This window comes from Ambystoma mexicanum, chromosome 8, assembly GCF_040938575.1.
Source record: "Ambystoma mexicanum isolate Mex_15411 chromosome 8, UKY_AmexF1_1, whole genome shotgun sequence".
Lineage (NCBI taxonomy): Eukaryota > Metazoa > Chordata > Amphibia > Caudata > Ambystomatidae > Ambystoma > Ambystoma mexicanum.
In genome coordinates, this window is record NC_090929.1 from 1,136,419,627 (window position 1) to 1,136,435,852 (window position 16,226).

Below are 16,226 nucleotides of genomic sequence, written 5' to 3' on the forward strand. Positions count from 1 at the left end.
CATGGAGGTGTTTTTTTTTCGCAAGATCCACACAGGTGGGTTTTGGTGTGCACCCTGTCCTCGGACCTCCTGGGTGGCCTCCCCACCCCCTGGGCCCATTAATGGCCATTTTTGATTTTTTTTTTTTTTTTGGGACAGTGTGTTGCCTTGTGTGGCTCCCGTGGGCATACGCTGCATTGTGGCTGGGCACATGCAGGCTTGTCATGGATTTGGTTCAGATGCTTGGGTTTTTGTCACACACACCCCTCCTGCTTCACGTTTCCATGGGCTTGCAAAGGGTGTGACCAAGTGACATTGACGTACATGGTGACATTGGACTCCCATGAGCTGTGTGGGCAGTCTGTAGTCAATACTGTGTATACATTCATCGTGTATATTGTTGTTGTATTGTACACTGCATGGTGTATTGATATGTGCCTCTGCATCCATCTCATCCTCCATATTTGCAGGTCCATTCCTCATGTCTTCACAATGCGGTCCACCTTGGAACTGGAGTCCATGTTGTAAGCAGTGCACCTACACTCTTGTGTGGCGCTAACACTGTATACTTGGAAGTGTTCGGAGGGCTGTCATCATCAGGTGGTGAGGCTAGCTAATTTTTAAGTCTGTAATGTCATGTTTAAGGTAGGTTGGAGGTTGTTTAGGTGATTGGTATTCTTGGTAAGTATTTGGTAATGTGGGTTGTAGGTCCTGCATTACTGTGAGCATTTCATGTGTGGACATGTTTCCATTCGGGACACTGTAGCTGCTGACACTTGGGGCATGTTGTGGGGATTAATTTCTTTCCTCTCACATTGCATGACATGCCATGGTGTGTTGTGTGGCCGTGTCGGGGAGGGGGTGGGTGACATGGCACTGCTTTCATGTAGTATTTTGCAAGTGGGTATTCATTTCTGCAGCATGGAAGTGTCTTTTCATGACACTGCATTGGTGGTGTTTGTGTAGGTAGGGATGCACACATTGTGACACTTCTACATGAACAATCTCAGGCTGCTATGGTTCTGACAGTTGACAGTCCCTTTGTTCGTCTTAATTGTCAGGTCGAGTCATCATTGCTTATCAGATGGTATGTGCCAGGCCTGTGTGCACTCAACTGGGGTGTGATTTCTATGTGAAGTAATTAGCCACCAGCTGCGTACGGGCTGCCTCACCCCGTGCCCTCTCCCCTCCCATGCGCAGCAGGCGTGCATGTGGTTGGGGATGTGGGGGCACCACCATGTCCACAGCCAGGCCCCGGCGTGTTGCAACATTGTGCAGGACACATGCTGCCACTATGATCCTGCACACTACCGGGGCGCATATAACAGCTGCCCGCCAGAACGGTCAAGGGAGCGAAAGCGTGACTTGAGCACTCCGAATGTGCGCTCCACTATGCCCCGGGTTGCAATATGGGCTGTGTTGTATCTTACCTCTGGAGGCATGAGGGGGTTCCGAATTGGCGTCATCATGTGGGTGCTCAGAGGGTAGGCACTGTCCCCTGGTGAGGAGGTGATGGGTATCATTAGTGGGGTAGTGACATAACTCTGCATCTGACATGCATGCATGTGCAGTGGCATTCATACTCACCAAGCAGCCATGTATCGCCATGCCGCCCAGCTTCTAGGTCCCGGCTTAGGGTAGACATTCGGTAAATGAAGCTGTCGTGGGTGGACCCTGGATAGTTGGCATATACTGAGGTGTTGATTCCCTTAGCATTACATACTACCTGCACGTTGATGGAATGCCAGTGCTTGCGGTTCCTATAGATATGCTCAGATGCCCTGGGGGGACGTAGTGCCACATGGGTGCAGTCAATGGCACCTAGCACTTTTGGGAATTGTGCCACACTGTAGAAATCGAGGGTGGCAGCCTGCCTTTCTGCATGTGTCCTGGGCAGGTATATGTGCCTACGGACTGATGGGCGTGCAGTGATGATGTTCAATTCCTGGTGTAGGCAGCGTGACTGCGTGGCCTGTGACACCCCACCCACTATGGCACTTGTCCGCTGAAATGATCCTGTGGCCAAGAAGTGCAGTACATTGAGGACCTTCTCCAGGGGGCTGAGTGCTTGGGAGCACAGGGTGGGTGATGTGAGGTCATCCTCCCACTCACTGACCAGGTCCAGTATTATGTGTGGGGGAAACCTGTACCTCCCATACACCTGGTCATCAGGCATCCCAAAAAGGCTGTTCTGGGAGTGAAAATTCGTGCCCTCACTATCCTCCTCCTCCTCCTTTGGTAACCCACGGCCACTGCTGCTAGGAATGGTATATTCATCCTGGCGTATGAGCTTGTTTGTTGTTTGCGCGCACTTTTATGCTGCGCGGGTCGACTTACGCCTGCTTCATGCTGGCGTACGTGTCTCAGGATTGGACCATTTATTTTTTGGCACATCGTAGGCGAACGTGTGAATCTTCCAGCCCACCCCAGGAATACACGTAGCATGCTCTCCCAGGCCCAGTCGCGGGTAAATATTCCCGCCCATCCCTGGAATACATGTACCCCACTCTCACAGGCCCAGTCGCGTGTGGAAGTTCACGCACACCCCAAAGTACACGTACCCAGGCCAATCGCGTGTGGGACTTCCCGCGCACCCCGAAGTACACGTACCCAGGCTAATCGCGTGTGGAACTTCCCGCGCACCCCGAAGTACACGTACCCAGGCCAATCGCGTGTGGAACTTCCCGCGCACCCCGAAGTCCACGTACCCAGGCCAATCGCGTGTGGAACTTCCCGCGCACCCCAAAGTACACGTACCCAGGCAAATCGCACGGCTGGGGGGTGGGGGTCCAGGGGGACATGAGTGGGGGCCTGGTGGAGGCTGCCCCTGCACTGCTGGGGGTAATAGGGGACATGAGTGGGGGCCTGGTGGAGGCTGCCCCTGGTGGCTGGGGGGTGGGGGTGATGGGAGACATGAGTGGGGGCCTGGTGGAGGCTGCCCCTGCACTGCTGGGGGGTGGGGGTAATAGGGGACATGAGTGGGGGCCTGGTGGAGGCTGCCCCTGTACTGCTGGGGGGTGGGGGTGCTGGTAGACATGGGTGGGGGCCTGGTGGAGGCTGCCCCTGCACTGCTGGGGGTGGGGTGCAGAGAGACATGAGTGGGGGCTTGGTGGAGGCTGCCCCTGGTGGCTGGGGAGTGGGGGTGGTGGGAGACATGAGTTGGACATGAGTGGGGGCCTGGTGGAGGCTGCCCCTGCACTGCTGTGGGGTGGGGTGGGTGTAATAGGGGACATGAGTGGGGGCCTGGTGGAGGCTGCCCCTGGTGGCTGGGGGGTGGGGGTGATGGGAGACATGAGTGGGGGCCTGGTGGAGGCTGCTCCTGGTGGCTGGGGGGTGGGGGTGGTGGGAGACATGAGTGGGGGCCTGGTGGAGGCTGCCCCTGCACTGCTGGGGGGTGGGGGTGGGGGTGGTGGTAGACATGGGTGGGGGCCTGGTGGAGGCTGCCCCTGCACTGCTGGGGGGGTGGGGGTGATGGGAGACATGAGTGGGGGCCTGGTGGAGGCTGCCCCTGCACTGCTGGGGGTGGGGGTGTTGGTAGACATGGGTGGGGGCCTGGTGGAGGCTGCCCCTGCACTGCTGGGGGGTGGGGTAATAGGGGACATGAGTGGGGGCCTGGTGGAGACTGCCCCTGGTGGCTGGGGGGTGGGGGTGATGGGAGACATGAGTGGGGTCCTGGTGGAGGCTGCCCCTGGTGGCTGGGGGGTGGGGGTGGTGGGAGACATGAGTGGGGGCCTGGTGGAGGCTGCCCCTGCACTGTTGGGGGGTGGGGGTGGTGGTAGACATGGGTGGGGGTCTGGTGGAGGCTGCCCCTGCACTGCTGGCGGGTGGGGGTGATGGGAGACATGAGTGGGGGCCTGGTGGAGGCTGCCCCTGCACTGCTGGGGGGTGGGGGTGGTGGTAGACATGGGTGGGGCCTGGTGGAGGCTGCCCCTGCACTGCTGGGGGTTGGGGGTGCAGGGAGACATGAGTGGGGGGCTGGTGGAGGCTGCCCCTGGTGGCAGGGGGGTGGGGGTGGTGGGAGACATGAGTTGGACATGAGTGGGGGCCTGGTGGAGGCTTCCCCTGCAATGCTGGGGGTGGGGGTAATAGGGGACATGAGTGGGGGCCTGGTGGAGGCTGCCCCTGGTGGCTGGGGGGTGGGGGTGATGGGAGACATGAGTGGGGGCCTGGTGGAGGCTGCCCCTGCACTGCTGGGGGTGGGGGTGATGGGAGACATGAGTTGGACGTGAGTGGGGGCCTGGTGGAGGCTGCCCCTGCACTGCTGGGGGTTGGGGGTGATGGGAGACATGAGTGGGGGCCTGGTGGAGGCTGCCCCTGGTGGCTGGGGGGTGGGGGTGATGGGAGACATGAGTGGGGGCCTGGTGGAGGCTGCCCCTGTACTGCTGGGGCGTGGGGGTGGTGGGAGACATGAGTGGGGGCCTGGTGGAGGCTGCCCCTGGTGGCTGGGGGGTGGGGGTGGTGGGAGGCATGGGTGGGGGCCTGGTGGAGGCTGCCCGTGGTGGCTGGGGGGTGGGGGTGGTGGTAGACATGAGTGGGGGGCTGGTGGAGGCTGCCCCTGGTGGCTGAGGTGTGGGGGTGGTGGGAGACATGAGTGGGGGCCTGGTGGAGGCTGCCCCTGCACTGCTGGTGGTGGGGGTGATGGGAGACATGAGTTGGACATGAGTGGGGGCCTGGTGGAGGCTGCCCCTGCACTGCTGGGTGGTAGGGGTGCAGGGAGACATGAGTGGGGGCCTGGTGGAGGCTGCCCCTGGTGGCTGGGGGGTGGGGGTGATGGGAGACATGAGTGGGGGCCTGGTGGAGGCTGCCCCTGCACTGCTGGGGGGTGGGGGTGGTGGTAGACATGGGTGGGGGCCTGGTGGAGGCTGCCCCTGCACTGCTGGGGGGTGGGGGTGATGGGAGACATGAGTGGGGGCCTGGTGGAGGCTGCCCCTGCACTGCTGGGGGGTGGGGGTGGTGGTAGTCATGGGTGGGGGCCTGGTGGAGGCTTCCCCTGCACTGCTGGGGGGTTGGGGTGCAGGGAGACATGAGTGGGGGCCTGGTGGAGGCTTCCCCTGCTGGCTGGGGGGTGGGGGTGGTGGGAGACATGAGTTGGACATGAGTGGGGGCCTGGTGGAGGCTGCCCCTGCACTGCAGGGGGGTGTGGGTTATAGGGGACATGAGTGGGGGCCTGGTGGAGGCTGCCCCTGGTGGCTGGGGGGTGGGGGTGATGGGAGACATGAGTGGGGGCTTGGTGGAGGCTGCCCCTGCACTGCTGGGGGTGGGGGGTGTTGGTAGACATGGGTGGGGGCCTGGTGGAGGCTGCCCCTGCACTGCTGGGGGGTGGGGTAATAGGGGACATGAGTGGGGGCCTGGTGGAGACTGCCCCTGGTGGCTGGGGGGTGGGGGTGATGGGAGACATGAGTGGGGTCCTGGTGGAGGCTGCCCCTGGTGGCTGGGGGGTGGGGGTGGTGGGAGACATGAGTGGGGGCCTGGTGGAGGCTGCCCCTGCACTGTTGGGGGGTGGGGGTGGTGGTAGACATGGGTGGGGGTCTGGTGGAGGCTGCCCCTGCACTGCTGGCGGGTGGGGGTGATGGGAGACATGAGTGGGGGCCTGGTGGAGGCTGCCCCTGGTGGCAGGGGGGTGGGGGTGGTGGGAGACATGAGTTGGACATGAGTGGGGGCCTGGTGGAGGCTGCCCCTGCACTGCTGGGGGTTGGGGGTGCAGGGAGACATGAGTGGGGGGCTGGTGGAGGCTGCCCCTGGTGGCAGGGGGGTGGGGGTGGTGGGAGACATGAGTTGGACATGAGTGGGGGCCTGGTGGAGGCTTCCCCTGCAATGCTGGGGGTGGGGGTAATAGGGGACATGAGTGGGGGCCTGGTGGAGGCTGCCCCTGGTGGCTGGGGGGTGGGGGTGATGGGAGACATGAGTGGGGGCCTGGTGGAGGCTGCCCCTGCACTGCTGGGGGTGGGGGTGATGGGAGACATGAGTTGGACGTGAGTGGGGGCCTGGTGGAGGCTGCCCCTGCACTGCTGGGGGTTGGGGGTGATGGGAGACATGAGTGGGGGCCTGGTGGAGGCTGCCCCTGGTGGCTGGGGGGTGGGGGTGATGGGAGACATGAGTGGGGGCCTGGTGGAGGCTGCCCCTGTACTGCTGGGGCGTGGGGGTGGTGGGAGACATGAGTGGGGGCCTGGTGGAGGCTGCCCCTGGTGGCTGGGGGGTGGGGGTGGTGGGAGGCATGGGTGGGGGCCTGGTGGAGGCTGCCCCTGGTGGCTGGGGGGTGGGGGTGGTGGTAGACATGAGTGGGGGGCTGGTGGAGGCTGCCCCTGGTGGCTGAGGTGTGGGGGTGGTGGGAGACATGAGTGGGGGCCTGGTGGAGGCTGCCCCTGCACTGCTGGTGGTGGGGGTGATGGGAGACATGAGTTGGACATGAGTGGGGGCCTGGTGGAGGCTGCCCCTGCACTGCTGGGTGGTGGGGGTGCAGGGAGACATGAGTGGGGGCCTGGTGGAGGCTGCCCCTGGTGGCTGGGGGGTGGGGGTGATGGGAGACATGAGTGGGGGCCTGGTGGAGGCTGCCCCTGCACTGCTGGGGGGTGGGGGTGGTGGTAGACATGTGTGGGGGCCTGGTGGAGGCTGCCCCTGCACTGCTGGGGGGTGGGGGTGATGGGAGACATGAGTGGGGGCCTGGTGGAGGCTGCCCCTGCACTGCTGGGGGGTGGGGGTGGTGGTAGTCATGGGTGGGGGCCTGGTGGAGGCTTCCCCTGCACTGCTGGGGGGTTGGGGTGCAGGGAGACATGAGTGGGGGCCTGGTGGAGGCTTCCCCTGCTGGCTGGGGGGTGGGGGTGGTGGGAGACATGAGTTGGACATGAGTGGGGGCCTGGTGGAGGCTGCCCCTGCACTGCCGGGGGGTGTGGGTAATAGGGGACATGAGTGGGGGCCTGGTGGAGGCTGCCCCTGGTGGCTGGGGGGTGGGGGTGATGGAAGACATGAGTGGGGGCCTGGTGGAGGCTGCCCCTGCACTGCTGGGGGGTGGGGGTGGTGGTAGACATGGGTGGGGGCCTGGTGGAGGCTGCCCCTGCACTGCTGGGGGGTGGGGGTGCAGGGAGACATGAGTGGGGGCCTGGTGGAGGCTGCCCCTGGTGGCTGGGGGGTGGGGGTGGTGGGAGACGTGTTGGTGATCAGTAGTGCAAGGTGACATGTGGGTTGGCTGGTGGGCATGGCCTTGGTGGATGGGTTGCCTGTGGGACATGAGCAGGGGTTCAGGGTAGTACCCTGTGCTGTGGGCTGCCTGCAGGGGCCGTGGAGGGTGTAGAGGGAACACCTGGGAGGACCCACATGGCCAAATCACGTGTAGCATTCCCCGGCACCACCGAAATACACGTACCCTGCAGAAATCGCGTGTGAATCTTCCGCGCACCTCAGAATACACGTACCCAGGCCAATCGGGTGTGGAACTTCCCGCGCACCCCGTAGTACACGTACCCAGGCCAATCACGTGTGGAACTTCCCACGCACCCTGAAGTACACGTACCCAGGCCAATCGCGTGTGGAACTTCCCGCGCACCCCCACCTACCCAGGCCAATCGCGTGTGGAACTTTCCGCGCACCCCGTAGTACACGTACCCAGGCTAATCGCGTGTGGAACTTCCCGCGCACCCCGAAGTACACGTACCCAGGCTAATCGCATGTGGAACTTCCCACGCACCCAGGAACACGCGCACACGCTATTTTTCACACAGCGGGTGTCCGTGTTTGTCGGTGCCCCTTTGCACCTCATTTGTCCTAGAGGGCCACTGTATGGCCCATTCATCATGGCTGTATATGGGTGCTTTTTGTAAGCGCACATTTTGGCGCACATTTTTTTCAGTCGCAGGGGCGCTACCGCCTGCTTTCTTGTGGCGTACTTGTTTGGCCCTGTGCTCGTCTTTGACCGTGCGCTGGTTTGTCCTATTCGATTCCATGAATACGGGTTGTAGGCGAGCGTGTGGGCGTTCCGCGCACTTGCTTCCTGTACTTCCCCCGTGACGCCCATATTTTCACGCGTTGTTCCCCATTCCGAGTGTTACGCCCCGTGTTCCGCCTACTTTTGTGATGTGCGCCCGCGCTATGTGCGATTTCGCAGTGGCCGTGGCGCACGCTGTTGGATGACCTGTGCGCCGGCGTGCGCGGCGCACATTTTTAGCGCACATCCAATGTTTTTCTCGCGCACGGACTTCCATGAATCGCTGTGCGCTGGTTTTCCTGCGATTTTCGCACTTTTCCTGCGATTCGCACGTTTTGGCACCTCTGCGCGGGAATTTTCAGCGCACATTATTTCCATGAATCGACCCCTTAGTGTCTGCCCGTAGGGGTACGGAACTCTCTGCAGTCCTGACCTGCCAGGGCGTTCGGGCCCCTACTGTATGCTTTTCTCGGAAGCACCAGCACCGTTAGCAACCATACAGGCGTCCGAAAGGCTCAAACCTTGCTTGCGCATGTGTTCACGAGTCCAGAAAAACCCTTTTCAGCAACTTCACCTGACGAGCCCTGTCTCCAATGTTAATTGAAATCCCTGGAATATTCCTACAAATGTGCCTCCCATCTTGTAACCGTCATCTCATCCTGAATGCATGCCGACCAGGGTTCCAATTTTGCATTCCTCACTGAACCACCATTCAGGAGTTCATACATCATAAAGGCCATGTGTTCCTGACCTCCCAAATGAACAATGGAATCCAACAGGTGAGATTTCAAGAGGGCCGTCACTGGCCTATACTCTCCAAATGTGCAACCCACAAGGCCATACTTGACCTCCAATCCTAGGAACAAGAGCCAATATCCTCCTTCAAAAAGATCTCCACTTTCCTCACTCTACCCAAATACCAAGTTGTCCAAAGCAGTACTTTATTGTTGAGCTTAATGGAAGGATTCAACCATATTGATGCAGAACACATAATGTACTTGTTTGTGTCTAAGCGGCCAGTCACTGATGTCTGCTACTGCTGCTGCTTTATAATAATAGAAACTTGCTCAGAGGGCTACATTTTGCCCTGATATCATGGGAAACCCTGCAACCATTCTGTTTGCACACCAAGTGGGAACCACGCATGTTCATCTGAGTTGAAATCCCTGTCCTTTTCTGTTCTTGCAGCCTACCCTTTGTGCATGCCAGACTATTTTCATTTCTGTCTCTTGGGTACCATTTTCTCTTCAGTTTTGGGATACTGTTACCCTCTCAAGCCCCTGAAATTTTGTGTGTCCCCTTCATGTTCATATTCAACTTACTGTGAAGACATTCCTATAACTAAGAAAAAAAGAAGAAATTACCGTTTTGTAACTGAGGCTCAAGAGGGATCGTATACCATGTAAATTAAGATTAGGCACACTAATTTCTAACTGTGGTATACAACATCAGCACAGTTGGAGAGGCACTTATTTATTTATAAAATATATTTAATAGAGTGTGAACCACACATAATTGACAACATTATGCTGAAGTCTTACTGCCAAAGATCATGAAGACACACGTTACAGAGGGACCCTGGTGCCAGTCGGCTCCTCTGTCTTGCATAGCAAGTGCATCCTAGGAAAATCACTGATACAGTAGTGGCCATTTTATAGGCGTCATTGGAATAGTTTAAATTGATGGGAAATGATGCGTGTTTCCCTTTCTTGCTTATGAGTGTGTGTGTTTTTCACTTCTATCTTTTGTTGGCCATGTTTCTGCAGCACAGCATTACCAAGACACTCAACGAAAAGACTTCTGTTCATAGTGGATAGAAGTATTGTTAATATTATTTAAGAAAAATGCTATCTATGAATACTACAGCTTGCATGCATTTTGGGGCTTTGCAATTAATTACTCATGTAAGTTGAATAGAAGTAACCATGGTGCATTTTAAGATGGTGATAATATCATCTACAAACGCCCTATGAAATCCCTATAATTCCTTTTATGGGCCCTGCAAAACCAGAAATTACTTATAAAGTCCCATAAATATGTAGAAGCTACACACAGATACAACAAATCGAACAGGCATAGTAAAAAGACTTCCATTCACGGTTGTTTGCCACCAAAACCAAGGAATGCCACGGTCCTCTGAGGCTGTCATGTGCCCTGCCAGCCCTTCTGTTGTTTCCACCTGGCTCCAACAGACCACTGCTACCTCTGTAACCTTCTCTGACAAGGAGACTGTATGATATTCTAGACCAAGGTTGTCCAAGGTACGGCCCACGGGCCACAACGCGGCCCGCCAAGCCATTTTATGTGGCCCGCCAGGCCGTATGTTGGACAATGCTTGAGTAAAAAAAAAAAAAAAAAATTTTTTTTTTTTACATTTTTTTTTTAAATGTGCCTGTGCGCAAAACTCCTCTGTGCTCTATTCGGGACACATAAAAGAACAAGACAAATGAGAATTCTAGACTGCTATCAGCATCATCAGTCACAATATTTTTGGGGGGAGACTTGGAAACATTGGCACAAAAGGAGCCGCTCTGTGCTGGATCACCATACTTTCACCAGTAAACCCGATTCAATCACCATGGCCCCCTTACAAATCCCAGCCATGCTGTGATTGACCTGTGGACACATAAATAATCGTATCAATAAACTTTCTCTGCCTTTTTTATGGCGAATGCCAATTTCGCCACATTCATTTGGGTCAATTTTATTGCTTTTTTTACCACAAAAACCGGTGGCAGAACCCCTGCACCCTCACTTTCTATATACCTTACCCAAAATTACCATCTATATTTTTTTGGTAAAAAGGCGTAAAAAAATGCGGCAAAAAAATGTTTCGTCGAAATTGCCATTCAGCAAAAGTGGGCAATAGCAAATAATCTACACACTCAAGAACAACCTTTCAAAAAATGCTCTCCAGAAATGTATAGAAAGGAAACAAAATCCAAATCCAAATCAATGGGAACCAAAGTTTTTGTTTGTTAGTGGATTGAGTTTGTTCACAAAATGGATCGGAGTAGACTTCGAATAGTTGCTGCAGCTCTGGAGAAAATACGAGTGGTATGATAGGTTATTTATAACGCGCTTAATACCCATGCAGCAGTGATCCCAATCATAAAAGTGAAACAGGCAAGCCCAACAGGTATAACTTATTTTCACTCTTTTGGTAGCGCAGTCTGAGGGCAGCCTACACCCTTCAGGAGAGGTGTGAGCTGATACAGTTGCAACACAAAAAACAATAGTACTATGTTCCCAAAATACCTTAGTTCTTGTCTTTCGGATCTCAGCAGAGCCAGGCTTTTCAACATCAGACCAGAAGCATGGGTGCCTTTGCGCTGGGGTCAAGTCGGAGAGCAGCAGCGATGGGCCCCAATGATGCAGTTCTGTTTGGCAGTGGTGCTGATTTGTGGGTAGAAAACGCTGGGAACAGTAGGCCGTGCCAAGAGGATGGCACTGGAAGACTCAGTGACCTCTGGGCCCTGACAAGGGAATACTTGCCTTTGGCGCTGTGCAGGCTCGGCTGACACAACACGGCATATGGTTACAGCAAAGATGTCAAAGCTTCAGCATTGTCATTGAGCAGAACTCTGAGATTCAGGGGTGTGGAGCGTCGAGGTCCAGGATGATTATGATGGTGTGAATGGGGCCAGCGCTGAGCAGCTACGCTCAGGAGGGCCATCGGCCCGTGTGGGGCTGACAGGCCAGTGGGCAGACTGCAACAGGCCTGCTCAAGCCATCCTGCTATTTATAGAAATCTCGGGCCGAGCAGCACCTGATGGGAGAAAGGAACTGCGCTACAATCTGCTCTTCTGCTGGGCTCTGCCTGCTGGAGCTTCCCCCTACACGCGGGACAGGCAGCTCTGCAGACGCTCAGAGCTTCTGGGGATTGGGGGGTTGGGGCTGGGTCAGGGCCTGCCTTCTCACCCTCGCTTAGCAGGGCTTCCCAGAATTGACCCAAACCCTGCCCTCTTGCATGCAACTCATACTTAGCTGGCAGGGGAGAATGTGATCTCAAGGGCAGATCTCCCAGGGTGAGGCTTACCCATTGCACGTCGGATTTGCTGACCCCTGCTATGCTCCCAAATGCGGGATACACGACTGCATTATTTCTGGTAGTGGGGGACTGCGTTCGCGCTCTCCCCCCCGATTTATTGGTGAAAGAAAAGGTAAAGTGTGCACTAGGCCTGCTAGGTTGCATACTTTTAGATTGTGCTCACATTGCGTTTCTTCAATTAGGTTCACCTTTGGGTGATCGCTTTTCAACATTTTATCTGTTGAATTGAATTATGCTTCTTTCATCACCACAGAAGTAATGTGTATTACAGAGATAAGCTGCCATATGTATTGGGCACACTGCACATGCTCAGGCAGCATCAATCATGCTTTGTACAGGACAATGCTGGCCTAAATTGGGAACAGCCAGCATAGACATGTTGCTACAGAGGCATATTTTGGGTACAACCAGCATGACAATGTGTTACATCAGTGACAGTGCTGTCTTACACTGTGGACACATTGATCATTAAAATGTGTTGTGTTGTAAAATGTTCTTTTCTGCTGTTGGTGACATGGAATTTTCATGTTCCCCTTTAGAACTGATTGTACACTTATGGCTTTTTGGTCACCTTTTCTGCTGTTAAATGCACCATTTCAACCCCATATTTGAAAAAAAATTCTTGGAGGGGGATCCCCCCAAACCCTCCCTAGAACATTGTAGCTCCTTCACTACGCTCGGTCGCCCCCACTATTTCAGAAAAATATTAACACATAGACACTGAAAGAAATCACAAGCAACTAACCTTTGATCACTGCCCATGACACCAAAAGCTATCCTTGGGACTGCATGGCTATCACTGCCTGTGATGCTATTGTGTCAAAGGTCACACAATATCGCTTTTTAATATACTGCTTTGGGTGAGGTTGTTTTGGCTCGCCGGCCCACTGGGTGACAAAAAGTTAATGCTTCGGCCCCACATTCAAAAAGGTTGGACAAGCCTGTTCTAGACATACCTGATAATATGGAAATGGAAAGGACAGGGGATCATCAAAAGAAAAATGCAAAACATTTTTAGACCTTAGCCCTTAAATTTGGCAGTAACTCTATTACCACCACATTTATGGGTTGGCCCAATCATGAGTCAGGCAGTAAGTGAAAGTTTTTCCTTTTTGCTTTTTGCGGGAGGTAAAAATGTCCCCTTAACACCCATGTTCAGCTATTTTCAGCACTATTACCACCAGCGCAATTACTGCCAGCTGTAATAGCGCCCCCCCAACTCCATTGAGTCCAAAAGACCCGATGGGGACTGGGAACTTACTGTTGTACCGCTACTAGTGATCCGGCGCAGCGGTAATGCTATTTACACTGGTGTATCCCAGCGGTATTACCGCCGCCATACTGCCAGACTCCTGATGAGGCCCATTAACTTGGAGCAGGCGTCATTGTATTTCCATGCAACAATCCCCCTTCCTGTAAATGGAACATTTTTCAGTAGAGCTCTTGGGCAGGTACTTGTATGCATTGAATGCCAAAGCAATTATAACATCATCAAATGTCACATTAATGAATCTCCTTTAAAACAATATCCTTAGAGATGATGCGAGTTGCTACGGTGCACTACATGTGCAAATCTCTTGTCACCACTTGCATAGGGCTGGCGTGGAAAGGCCACCCGAACACCATTTGCATTACGTTGGGTTTGTAATGCACCAAACCGTTAGAGTTGCTTATATACCATCACTACCTGTATGATCAGACTGACTATGGCCACTCCATACAACAGAAAGGGAACGCAATATTAAAGAGATTGAGAATACTTCTTAGTAATGTTTTTTTTTTTTTTTTACAGCTGCATCTTCAAGATTTCATAAGCCATCTGTATACTATCGGCAGAATCGGATTCGAATCCCTGCAACCTTTCACCTTTCCCTTATTAAAAATTGGCTATCAATACCCAAGTACCTGCAAGAAATGTGCCCATGTAAACGCAATTAATGTATATGTAATCAATGTAATTTGTATCATATGTACCTGTAAGAAACGCGCCCAGATGCAAATAAATAAATAAATAAATAATACTACTTCATGTGATAAACATGCATATGATTGACTAAATTGCTTTCCAGCTGGTGTAATGTAGCATTATGTGCTATTTACAAATGATTTGCTGTTATTTCAGGAGTCCACGTGTAGCACAATTTCGTGTTTTAAGTGAAAACACCCATCGATGATGTTTGTCGGCAGCAAATAATGCATTATATTGGTAAAGTCAACCCGTGTTTCGTGGCACAGTCACAGATGGTGTCTCGGCAATTGACCTTGTTAATGAAGGATAGATTCCGTCTTTTTGCTGTCATTTGTTCAATGCATCATTTATGATTAAGAGTGAATGTAATCAATAATGTGTCTTCGCAGGGGAGCAGTGTTGAAGCAATTCTGCGGCATGCGAGGACAGCTTAGCAAAAACAACAAACATCACCTTTAGGATACTCATCATGTTAGAGTTCTTTAGAATTATCGCCCATAAACGGGAATTGGAATAATACATTATTTTGCTGACCAAACAAGCCATTCGACAGGTGAAAAAGGTGAATTAATACTTTCAAGGTCGTTTTTTTCCAGTAAATCATGTTCATTTTTGGGGATTGACTGTTCTTTATATCAGCTAGCGGATGACGTCAGCATGTTCGACCCTACTGGCCTCCCTCCTTTCCTGGGCTACACCTGTGTGCTGATTGTGCCTCGCTCAGTTATTGCCATCTTGGAGCAGAATTCTGAGGATGAAGACATCTAGAGTGCAGGGGTTGTCCTAAGGGGGACACGCTTCTGGATTATGTTGCTCTTTTGTGCTTTCTCCAGGGTGATCAGCCTGTGAAAACAGAAAAAGAATATCGAGGCTGAGTACCCCAAAGGAAATACACCGAACATGGGTTACAAAGGAACATACGAAGTACTTTATTTTATACTGAATCCAGTTACAAAAACAGACCAAAATCAGATAGCTATCGGCCCTCAGTACAACACAACAAACTCCAGCGTGGTTCAGTGTGTTCAGTGAGAGGCGCTGTACATTAGAATGCATTCGCTTTTTATACATTTTGTGGGCGCGATGCCCAGCCCCACTTCGGGTTAATATTCCTTTTAATATATCACCGATCTAGGGTTCGTGCCAAGTCTCAAATAACCGCATATAACTGGTTTGCCTTTAATACATGTATCAACAAGCGTATGCAATAGCTGTGTATTCTAAAGTTTTCCATGCAGGCCTTCTTAACATTAATACAATGTAGTAAAACAGATGTTCTTTGTTCAGTATTTGAATACATTGTCTCAACATATGCTCGTGGATTAGTTTTTCATTGCACGAGTAATCCTTCTGCACATAGGTCAGTGAAGGACAAGGTCTCAGTTCATGACCTCAACAAGTGGCCTGCAGGCAGATTACACATTAGCTATGTACAGAGGTCAAGACGGCCATGTTGTATTCTGCAATGACATCGTCCACCATTTTGGCTCACAGGCTGACTTTTACACAACAAATCCTAAAATGGCGGTTTGACCTAAAATGGCGGCCTACATGGATTTAAGGTCAGGACCTTGCAACACAGATTTCTTTCGCAAGCGAGTTTCGAGCAGCTTGGCGTAGGCCAATATTAAATAGGAGGCACAATATACTTTCTATTTCGACAAGCCCAAGCGGTCAAGTACAGAGCCATCCACTTACGGATAAAGTTATAACTGGTAAACATGTATTATGTGCCTGTTAAATGAATTCTGAGTGCCTGAACTGTGCTGAGGACTCCAATTTTTCTAAACTGTTTTTAGTGTGACTTTGACACCCTGTGCTGTGATCCCTTCGCCATTCCTGTTTTAATGTGGACTTGGCAACGTTCTATCTGTGCACTTTCACCAGGAGTCCCAGTTAGGACCACAGCTAATGTCTCTCTCTTGCATACTCCTGTTGACCGTTTTAGTGCATTTAGGCAGAAGTGCATGTTGTTAAATTGAATCCGTGTTGATTTCCATGCAGGCCATTTTTGCTGATGCCCGGTTGCCTGGGTCTGGCTTTAACTCTGCACGGAATCACTTTTTTAAAAATGATTATTGTGTTATCGGCGGAAGTGAGGTGATTGCTGTCGGAAGCGGCCTTACTGCACTTGTGCAGCACTGCATTACGGCTGTGTGAGGTGAGGCTTGACGGCTCTACGGGATACGTTGGGTCCCTTTCTCTAATCTGGAAAACCATCGGAGTGTGCGAGTGGCGGAGCAGCGGTGTGGCTGTGAGCGGCTGCAAATCCTCTGCTTATCCACGCCGGCTGACGGGATCGACGGGGT

At 53.3% G+C, this 16,226-nt stretch overlaps 1 non-coding gene across 1 annotated transcript; it reads left to right on the forward strand.

Moving 5' to 3' along the window:
* Nucleotides 1–11,876: 11,876 nt before the first annotated feature.
* LOC138474909 (U1 spliceosomal RNA) lies at nucleotides 11,877–12,038 on the forward strand. The gene has a single exon (XR_011269131.1). It is a non-coding gene; the product is annotated as a U1 spliceosomal RNA (small nuclear RNA).
* Nucleotides 12,039–16,226: the final 4,188 nt, after the last annotated feature.